We start from the raw sequence: 11,722 nt of genomic DNA, 5'->3' as shown, positions 1-11,722 counted from the left end.
CTCCAAATGCTGTGCTCTAGCAAAGCACCCACCTTGCCACCACCCACCACCACCCTGGGCTAGCCCATTCCTCTCCTTTACTCTAAGGCCCAGACTACAATAAGACTGATGGCCACATGTCAATTTTTCAACCAGGTTCTTTGTGACATAAGCTCTTTGTTATATATGAAGTTCACAGCAAAGTTCTTTCCAAAAAGTTTTAAAATGTAAAATAAATAAATAAATAAATAAGTAAAGTCAATTAAAAAATAGGCAATCTGACTTTACCTCTTGAAAGAGAGAAATGGCTGATAAATATATTAAAATGCTTAATTTCATTAACTATCAGAGAAATGTATATGGGGTACATGAGTCACATGGACCCCATTATTATGTTTCATTTATGTGTATTGAGAGGCTCCTTTGAGATCTCCTTCCTGACTCATTGGTACGCATGACTGGGTAAGAGGTTCCAGAGTCCTCTAACCAGCTGCAGTAAAATGGCCTGCTTCAGACCTCTTCCAGGTGGCCTGTGTACTGTATGGCACCTATTGGCTGAATGCCAATGGGAGGAGTCCTCTTTAGAAATTTAGGAAAGGCCATGAAATTAGGCAGCAGGCAGTCTGCAGAGGGGTACACCTGACCCGTAGGCTGGCACACAGATCCATAAAAAGGAACACATGCTTTCAACACAGTGGTCTCACACATTCCCTAAAGGAGCCCCCTTATGAGGGTTCCTGTCCTCATCCAACCCTGCCCACGGTCTGACATACTAATATCATCCTTTCCCTACACAACCTCTTTTCCTCCCCTCCCTCCAGTGACAGATGGCCGACTTACAGTCTACTATCCACCTGTCGGGCAAACCTGCCCTCTGGACCGCACTGCTCCTGGAAAAGCACTCCACTCGCCTCTCTTGGAGGCTAGGTCGAGCTCCATCACCAAATGTCCCTTTCAATGGCCCATTCCTCCCATGTGATCCAGCAAGCAGCCACTTCAGACGGCATGCCACATCCTGTCAAAGAGCAAAGGTAGGTGAAATGCGTGGGCTTCCAAGGACCTGATTGCCTCCTCCATACCAGGCGGGAGGGTGGAGGTGGGGTACGTTCCACAGACTTCCAGGGTGACCGAAGATGGGGCAAGTGAATCCCTACACCTCCAGGTCCAGGTATGGAATCAGCCTTAGAGAAGGATTCCATGTGGACCAGCGGCTCCTCTCCACTTCATGTTTTGAAGTACAATGTGCTCTCAAAGCCAAGATTCCCCATGCCAGCCTTGTGTATCCCTGACGTACTTACCACAGGTTCATTTTCTCATCTGTAAAGTACGGGTGTGCTGGGGCAACCAGATCGTAGGTTAATTCTGTCACGATGAGGACACTGGACTTGATATCTCTGTGGCTTCCTGAGCTCAGGTTCATCATGCCCCTCCCAAATTCTTCCTCTCATTCACTGTCTTTGGCAGGTCTCTGTGAGACACGGTACACACAGGCAAGGAATTAAAAGGACTAGTGAACGCTTAGGGTCAGCGCTGTGAGTTCTCCATCCTGCTTCAGCATCCTTCTGGAACCAGAAGGTCTGAGTTAAGGATGTCTCCATCCGTGGGGGATGTTGTGGCTGGAAACTCAGGAAGCTTCCTCCAACCCCTCCGGTTGTCTCTGCTCCTTGAATCTGTGAGTAATGTTAACGGAGCAGAGGAAAAAGAAACCTTCCCCAGCTGTGCTCATGGGAGGCCTCCTCCCTTGTCTAGACATCTCCAGATAGGCTTTAATTGGTATTTTTCAAGTTAATGCTCAACCAGGTTGATGTTTTTCCCTATCGCCCAGAGTATGAGAACTGGCGAGCACATGTCAATGAGCATTAAGCATGGCCGCTTTTCCTAAAATGGACAGAGATTATAGCTAGGAAGGGGCATGAGGGTGGGAACCTGGAAGTGAAGCTCGTTCGTGTCCTGGAACAGGCTTGACCTCCCTCGGCAGCCACGGTCTCCTCTCCTAATCCTGGGAATGTTTGCAGGGCACACACTTGCAAACGTGTTTTTTTCCTAAAGCAAACACATTAGAAAATAGCCTGGGTTTATTCAGGCCCTGTGGTCATAAGGTGTAAGTCACTTCTGTGATGTCCAGGTGCTGTGCCTGGTGACACAAGGGTCCCCCCTAGAGGTTGAGGTGACATCTGCCAGCTCACTTATCCCAAATCATAAGACAGTTAGCTTCTGAGGAGACATCCTACCCCAAACTCAGAAACATTTTCTATACAAACCTACAACAGGCATTATGAGGACAGAGTGATCCCGGAAGGCCCAAGGTTCCTCAGGGTCGCCACATCCCTGAGAAGTGGCATTCCATAGAGGGAATCACATTGCCTCCTAGGAGCAGGCTAGTGAGCAAGCTAAGAGCTACCCCCTCATGGGGGTTACCTTCTCCACTGTGAAGGTTTTCTATGCCCCTCTGTCTGTACCCCAATTCTGGCCTCTCCGGGCAGAGACACTGGAAGAAACTTGGATCAATAAAATGTTTCCATTAGGACCTCAATCATATCTTATATTGAAATCGGTGAAGCCAACAGTGTTTGGTTTGTTTTTTTTTTTTAACTAAATTACTGATTAAAAAGAGACACACAAACCAAGAGCAAATATGTTAAACTGAACACCAACAAGGGAATTTCTTCTAATACATAAAAAGCTAACTCAGCGAGAAAACTCATAGGTGGTGCTTTTTTTTTGTTTTGTTTTGTTTTGTTTTGTTTTGTTTTTGTTTTTGTTTTCTACCTGAAGTAAAATAGCTTTGTCTCTCTTTAGAGATTTTATCCCTCGCCCTTTGGTGCCACCTAATGAGGAAGTCGGGACCCATCCAAACACTACCTTAACCCTGGGCAGCTTGCCCTAAAGTAGCCACAATGATCATCCCCCAAGCCCCAGCCCGTCTGAGGTTCACAGCTCCTAGTAAACAAGAGCTGGGAAGCTGTGGGAAGAAGGAGACTCAGGGCAGGCACTGAGTTCCTAACTGTAAAATTCCATCAGAAGAAAAATTTGTGCACACACACTCTAGTTGCAGCCTGCGGTGGGGACTGGAGTTTGCAAACCACCTAGTCAGACCAACAGAAATGCAGATTTAAGCAACATCTCAAAACAATATTTAATATCCACCACAAGCTGGGTAGTCAGCCACGGCTACCTGATCTAAGCTAACTCCAGCCATAGACACCTCTGCCTATGCAGTTTGACAAATGCTAGGCTCAAGCAGTTTTCTTGGTCCAAGGGCTAAGAGAAGGCAATGGGCAGGCAGGCAGATACACGTACAGTTTGTGTAAACAGTTATCTCAAAGTTCTGAGAGTTCAGTATATAGATCAGCATCATCTGAGCTCGCTTTGGGTGTCGTTCATGTCCTCATTCCTTGAAGCACTACATATTTCTGATGTTAACTGAATTGATAGTCTTCAAATACACGGTAACATGATTATGAAGTAAAAGAGCCAAACTTTTTTAAGTTTTCATACTACAAACATGTTTGAACCCCTTTCAGAATGTGTATATTGGACCCCAGATTCTCAATATGATAGTGCAGAAGGCAGGACCTTAGAGAGGTAACCCGTGAGGATGGGGCCCTCATCAAAAGTAACCCTAACAAAGCAGCCAAGAAAAAGACAACTTCACTCTCTCCCATGTATACAGGAAAAAGGCAGGCTACAGTCTATAAACCAGGAAGCCAGACACCAGGTCTGCTGGCCCCTTGATCTTATATTTTCCAGCCTCCAGCATTAAAAGAAAAAGAAGAAGTTTATTGTTTAAACAACTCTTTTATTCTTCTGACAGCAGAATAAAACAAACTGGTTGCAAAAAAAAAAAGGGGGGGGGGGGATCCTGTAGAAACAAATATCTCAAAATGCAGACCTGATTCTAGGATGCGGTGACAGAGGAGGGAAGAGTTTGAGATTGACAGAGCGCTGCCCTTGAAGGGGCTGGCAGGCAGGAGGGGATTCTGGGGAAGACTGGGCCATTGAGTGAGGAGAGCTATGGAGAAGGCTTTGCTCTCCCTTGAAAACAGGCCCATCCTCCTCTATAGAGTGCTGGTTGAATGGATGCCGAAGCCCATTCTTAAGATCTCTCATGAAGAAGTGAGCAAAACACTATTAAACAAAGGATAAGAAGCCACCATTATGACATCAGTATGACCGCGTGGTACAGGCCTGACTAGTTATACATGCATTCTTAGCATCCTGTGGGACGAAGGACTTGAATGGTAACGAGTTGGTTGTTTACTGGAAAGCATCTTCAGAGTGTTGAAGGGCATCGTGGTTCTCTGACTGCCTGTGGATACAAGAAGAGGGAAAAGTAAATTGATTGATGACGGAATGGTTACCCAAGAAGAAACCAGAATGTAAGGATTTGGGTGTTCCAGCCACCTCTCAGGCCCAGATTTAAGGCTTTGAGTTGGCCCACCCCAACATGTACCTCATTTATGGACTACTGGAACACGTGAAGGCGCCAGTCCTGCAGAACCAAAGCTGCAGGGTCTCCAGGTGTGTCAGTGTGGGCAACAACAACGGGATATCCAAGAGGAGCTCTATTGAAGATCCACTGATGGTGTGGCAGAAGCCAGAGGCCTTAGCCAGACTCATTGCAATGTACGTTTGCAAGTAAAGCTGTTGGGCAAAAGGATGTACTGTGTGAGATTGTGTGACCCACTGCAGCTTCCATAGTGAGACTGTTTTTTAACTTTTTTTCTCCTTTTTATTCCTTTTATTTTGTTTGTTCTGTTTTCTTTTGGGGGGAGGTTGCAAGGGCAGAAAGCAGATATGGAGGGATGGAGAGATAAGTGGTATTGGGGGTGCATAATGTGAAAGTTACAAAGAATCAAAAATTAAAAGAAAAAGACAACTTGACTTCTCTGAGCCTTTACCCATCACAAGAAGGGGAAAGAACTGTTTGGAAAACATCAAGGACTTCATTTGTTTACTCCTACGCTGGTTTTCAGAGCCTTATCCAGCACCCATACAGCCATTGGGGTGAGGATGGGATGCGGGGTGGGGATTTCTGAGCCGGTTGCTTCAAGATTTACTCACTGACCACCCAGTGGCAACCGTTATGGCAATACCACTTGCAAGTCATATGCAACTGTGACAAGTTACACTCCGAAGCTACACGGAGCGGAGACGGAGGGAAGGGGAGAACCCTAGCAGAAAGGCAGGTTACTTACTATAAAGCTGGAACGGTAGTACTTGCCTGGCTTACGGTGAGATGCTCCGGAGGCTTTCTTGCCACACCTTTAAAGGCTATAAAGCACATCACACACACGTCTCCTGGCAGACCCGAGGGGACCAGCTATGGAATTATCAATGGGAAGTTTGCTAGACAGCCTAGTACAAAATGACAGGACAGAAGAGTGCTTCTCTGTTAACAGAGGCAGTCTCTGGGCTCCAGTGACGCATCTCTACTGCAAACACCCACACCTTCAACAGCACTCGAGGCGAAAACCAACCCGTGTGTGTCTGTGCTTTCTGCAGTTGCTGCTCTCTTTCTTCCAGTTTTGTGCTGTTTGAGTAATCTTAGATTTGAACAGGTCTTGACTGCTATCACCTGTTCTTCCAAAAGAGTGAACCACCAGTCCAAAAGGGAAATTCTCTTTAAAGCTGTTGCCATTTTGATTGAATGGTATCAAGCACACCAGCTCACTTGAGAAGTACTTGCCGTCCTGTTCTACAAGATGCAGGAATTCTTCTTCCGTTGCGGGCTTTCCATGAACAGTGCTTTCAGTTGGGCCTGGAACCTCACTACACTGAGGCTCTGAGGAGAGGGGAGAGAAGGGAAAGAAAAATGTGGCAAATGTTTCCAGTTCAGGCCCACCGCCATCCCAGTGCCTGTGCTCCTAGTCCTCACGTGAGCCTGACTTCCCCGATCATCATCTGGGTCTCAGCTGTCCCAAACCTCCCTAACGACTGCGACCAGAAGCACCATCTCTGCTGGAGAATGACCCTGGGGACCCAATCCCCATCTCCGTTCAGGCCCCTTGATTTCTCTTCCTACCTTCTGCAGTTCATCTCAATCATCTTCCTTCTCCATCTCTGGACAAAAGTCAAAGGCTCCCTCAGCTTAAGAAAATATTTTCCATGGACTCTATTAAAAACGTCTTAACATAACTGGGCAGCGATGGCACATGCCTTTAATCCCAGCACTTGGGAGGCAGAGGCAGGGGGATCTCTGTTGAGTCTGAACCAGTCTGGTCTACAGAGCCAGTTCAAAGACAACCAGGACTTCACAGAGAAACCCTATCTCAAAAAAAAAAAAAAAAGAAAAAAAGAAAAGAAAAAAGGTGTTCTCGAACCTACTCAGTAGAGACATACCTCCAAATAAGTGCCAAACAAACCTTTGAAAGGTAAGTTCTTACCCTTCCTGATCTTCCCCTCTGGATGAAATAGACCCTCCTCCTTCCCATGGATTCTTAAAGAGGATCACCCTCTCACCTGAAGGCCATCTGAGAGCTGGACCATCTTGCTACTTCCTTAAGTTCTTTGGGATGAATGTATAACTGAGAAAATGTCCGTTGGGATGTGATAGCTATGTCTTCACCAGTGTCTTCACCAACTGGCTGATTCCCTCCAAATCTTCTCACAGTCACCAAGACAATATCACACAGAAGACTCGGTTCTAAAGCTCTAGTTGCTGACTGAGGGTCACTGGGTTTGGCACTGGCCATACAGTATCAGCAACACGTTTATTGGAGTCTCTGGGCACAGATTTCTGCTCAAACAGTGGCAGGGCACACTTTTAATCCCAGTACTCAGGAGGCAGGAGAGAGACATGGAGATATATGTGAGGCTAGCCTGGTCTACATACCAAGTTCCAGACTAGTCAAGGCTACATAGTGAGACCCTATCTCAAAAAAAATTTTTTTTCAAAACATACCAGATGCAATGTAGAGTGATTGATTGATTGATTGATTGATTGATTGATTGATTGATTGATGCTCTACTGTCCAGCTTGGGGGTTAGGGGGAGGCCTTCTCAGAGTGAAACTGCTAAGAATGTGTTCACTCTGGATACTGATCCCACAGGGTCCCCCATGGCAGGGAGCTCAGCGGGTTGTGCTGTCCTAGGATACCTCCCTAGAAGGTCCTTCAACTCATCAAATATTTTATTGAAGCTCCACTGGTTGAAACCCCATATTTATAAGCAACCAGGCAGCTGTGCACACATGCCTCTGTCGTTACTGCAACTCACAGAGGCTTGGATGAAGATTTTCACCATGGCCTTCCCCAATAAGGGTCTCTGAACAAATGGTTTCCACCGAACATAAGTTCGTGTCAGCTGCTCCGCACTGAAGTCATCTCTGCACAGTCATTTCAGCTTTGCAGAGAGCCTGGGATTGCGTCATCACTTTTGAAGGCAGCCTGGCTAGGTCCCAACCTCAGAATCATCTTCTTTGCCTTGGTCTGCAAGTCTCGGCTCCTAGGTCTTTCCTTCTCAACATAACCTTCGCCTACCACCACTCCCAAACAGACATGGGCCATCATGTTGTACAGAGACAACCAAATGCACTCCCCACACAACACAAAAAAGAATTTCCTAGCTCTTTCGCACAAGGGAACTTGGGGCTTTGTGTATCTGGGCTCCACACAAAGCGCAAGCAGGTTCATGACGTGGTCCCCAAGCAGCTTGCTGTATTTACCAGGGGCGGTAGGGAGAACCATTGGACACCACTGCCCACATTATCTTCAGAAAGACTTTAAAAAAAAATCATTTTTGCTGGGCAGTGGTGGTGTTGCACACCTTTGATACCAGCACATGAGAGGCAGAGGGAGGTGGATCACTGTGAGCTCAAGGCCAGTCAGTCTGGTCTACAGAGCAAGTTCCGGGACAGCCAGGGCTACACAGAGAGACCCTGAAAGAAACGTAATAAAATAAATAAAAGTTGTTTTCCACCAAGAACCTACTTTGTCCCTCCAAGCATCCTTTATCCCCACCTTGGTTGCTCAACACTCTGCCTGCTGCCAGCTCCTTAGAGTTCTCCAGGACTTCAAAGTCAGAACTGTCCATCCTATTGTCCCCTTAATTTTTTTAACACACGTTTGGGCTGTCTCCTCTACAAGGATCATCGGTTTTGTTCATACAAGTACCACCTCTGCTCCAGTCCCAGCCCAGGAAGGATGCTGCAATGAATCTGTGTGGCCTGGAGTTCCTTCCTTCCATTCTAATAACTGTACTTGGAAAACAAGTTTTTCCCAGTGCTCCTGGTGGATAATCCAGACATGGAATTCTACCAATACTTTCATTTTTAACTAAGTTAGAGGCAGCACCAGGCTTCGGTAATAGGAGATGTGTTTGTGCCTCTAAACACTGTTTCATATAAGCGGGCAAGGCCTATTGAAATCACGGCAATGTCAAGTAGCATTTGTGAGGTATCGGGGTTTTCTGAGTCACAGACCAACGGGGATCTGAAAGTGTAAGTGCTTCCTTCCCCGGACCCACTATTGCAGCCAGGGCCTTAAGCCTACACCTTTGCAGAACTGAATGGGGGAAAAAGAGGGCCACCTGAAGGGACTTTAACTGGGGTCTATGTGGAATGGCTATGACCAACTTATGAATCCAGACCTTAAAGGTAGCACTCGAGGCTGGAGCTTTTCTCATGCCTGCCTGGTCCCAGATGGGCCATTTCCATGTGCTGAGGGACTTTACTCATGGTCCACCTTGGTCCTTTCAAGCTTCTCTCAGATTGCCTCCTCTCTCTTGGGACCCTTTGGAATACTCTGCATAGTTCTAAAGACTGTGTATGGTAAGTAGGCCTCAGAAAGCCCCTGGGAGGCCTAGTATTTGTAGTGGCAGCCCTTAGGCCTAGTCAATGTGCTCCTTCCTAGAGTCGTCAGGGCCCTTGCTAGTCTACCTTCTTTTATAAATATGCAGTCTTGCAATTTTGTTCATTTCTCCAAGAAACAAAACTATGCCAGGAAACAAACAAACAAAAACCCTTCTGTTCCTCTTGCCCTGAACATCCTTGGAGCATGTCTGTAGAGCTGGATATGGCCCCACTAGGACCTATTTCTTCCTTTCCCTGTTTTCTGTCTTCATTCTCCTGCCAGCCTTCATTTCACAAACTTCTGATTCCTGTTTTTCTCTGTTTTTCCCTGTTTTTCCCCAGAGCTTAACTCTTTCTTCTCTATCACACCACCAAAGAGCTTGCCCCAGCATCTGTCCTCCACCTTTCTGTTACCTTCATTTTATATCACCCTGACCTGGACCCTCCCTCTAACTTGAGTCCTGCAGACAGAGAAAAATGCTGCCACCAGGTTCGGAACTTTCTCGGGCTTCTCAGGGGCCTGCTTCTAACAATCAGATGCTCTTCTCGCTGCACCAGATAGATCTACAAGGGTTTGCCAGTGCCACCAATGACCTTCTTGTCCTTAGCTGCATAAGAGAGCCCCTGCCACTTCCTCTCCATGTTTCTGACAGTCAGAGTGAAGGAGATGAGTTTTTCATGACATCATCTCCCCAAGGCCTGTCAGGGTGGAGCAAGAGAAAGGTGGCCTTCCTCTTGGTAGTAACATCGATCCCCTGGTATCTTTGCTACCTTCCCAGTTTTCCTACACTTCCTCTGAGGCTTACTCCTCCTTACCCCAATCCCCAAAGCATCTGCTTTTCCCCCCTGTATGACCAGGTTAGCTCAAATGCTTCCCCAATTCTGGTATTGGGAGATACCAGAGCTGAGTGGCTCCTGTGAGCTCTATCCCTAAATAGCAAAAGAGTAGAAGGCATTTTAACATACCCAAAGCTCAGGATTGTGCCTTATAAGCTAGTCTCTCCTGTCGTACATTTTTATTTTCCGGGAAACAGACACCCAGCTCCACGGACTGCCACTCATCATTGTACACCCCCAGGCAGCTCCCCTATCCTATGGGCTGCATCAGCAACCTTCGCTTCTGCCTTCTGACAACCATAATGTCCTTTCTTTTAATAAGGAAATGGCCACGTGATCCATACAGTCTCCTATGCTTAAAATCCTTCAACAGCACCACATCCCCAAATCATCTAGGATAAAAATAAAGATAAATCCTGTCTGGAAGTTTCTGCCTTCTTCTCTGGGTCCAAAACTGGCACCATTCTCATGCACATTCATTTCAGCTAGGTTGTGCTACAACCAAATGCCCCTTTACCTTGCCTGACCATCACAAAGAGATCTCTGCAAGGATAAAGAGTCCAGTTATGTCTCCATAGCTCTTTTTGTATTCCCAGCACCTAGATAAGGCCAAGCACATAGGTGTTCAATTGTGAATGAATGAATGAATGAATGACACAATATGCCCTGTCCAGGAGTATCAAAAGTGATCAAGACAATTATTGGAACAAAGATAGCCCAAAGACATAACAAGAGAGGGGATCCCCGATTTTCCCAATAGCAATAGAAACAGAAAAGAGATGGGTAACCCTAGTCAGGAGGGCAGGGAGCATATTTTTTAGCAGTAGACATTCAGGGGAAAGTCATGGTAAGTGACAAGGGCAATATCTGAGACATCGACATTGCCTTCTCTCCGACAAGGCCCCAGGACTAACAGTGGAGGAACAGATGCCTGTGTAGCCTGAATCTGGAAGTTGCTTTGAGGCACCTACAGCCTGAGGTCAGGATTGCCCAGGAAAGTGGGTCAAGTGTAATCACAGAAAGTCTTTTAGTCTGCAGCTTTCCTCAGCCAGCTCTGCCAATGTCCTAGGTCTCTTGTCCACTGAGAAAATCTAGTGAAATTGTGAAGCCATCACAGAGAGGTCATAACGTTTGGGTAAGAAAAAAAAAATGAAAGGTTCTGAACTTTTGAAGGGTTACAGGGTACTAAAGGCTTGAGCCCATTAGTAAGATGACACCTGGATCCTGTTCTGGGGGGGTCTATGGCTCCCCCTGGTGCCTTAGTACCAGGAAGCCAACCCCTGAGAATGTTAAAGGTGGAACATTCTGATGGCAGTTGAAAGTAACAGTTGACAGGAAGGCCCAGAACAGGACAAGATGCACAGCAGAGAAGGAGCTAAGAAGTGCCCTTCAGAGATGCAAATGTCCCAACAGGGCCCACAGCCAAAAAAGACATACAAGGCTGGAGACAAAGTTTGCTGAGGTGGAAAGGGGCCTACAAGCCTCTGAATACCAAAGGACTGAGGACCCAAAAGGACCAAAAGGCCAGAATGCAAACTATGACTAGTCACCCTGTGACTGTGACTCTGCCCGGGGCCAAGCCCAGACTGGAGCATCTCAGCCTCTTTCCCCAGCTGAGCCAACAAGTTCTTTCAGAGTTGGCCTCTGTCTCGAGACATGAGCCTTGCAAAAGCTGTTCTTTGGGAATCAGGACAACATCCAGTCCAGATATACTCCCTCTTGGTACAAATTAGAAATCAATTTCAAGGGCTAACACCATCCTTTCATTCATTCAACAAATACTTGTTGAGCACCTATTACGGGCTGTAAAAAATATAGCAGGCAAAATGAGTAGTAGTTCTTGCCTGATGGAGACTTAATGATAACAATGCTGGATTGGTATTTTAAGGAAAACAGGAGAGGATTCTAGGAAGGAGGAGTCTCATTAGCCATGTCTAAGAGCAGAGGGATATGGCATATTCAAAATGCCAACAGCAAGGCAAGGTGCACACTGACATGAGCCAAATTGCTCGTGGGTCTGGAGGTCTTATCGAATGTTCCATTTGGGGCTCATACTTGGACTTTCCTATCTCGCTGCTGAAGGCACAGCCATAAGTAATCAATAGCAAGGCTGTA

This window comes from Rattus rattus, chromosome 2 (assembly GCF_011064425.1).
Source record: "Rattus rattus isolate New Zealand chromosome 2, Rrattus_CSIRO_v1, whole genome shotgun sequence".
NCBI lineage: Eukaryota > Metazoa > Chordata > Mammalia > Rodentia > Muridae > Rattus > Rattus rattus.
The sequence above is the reverse complement of the archived record's forward strand: the minus strand, read 5'-3'. Positions refer to the sequence as shown.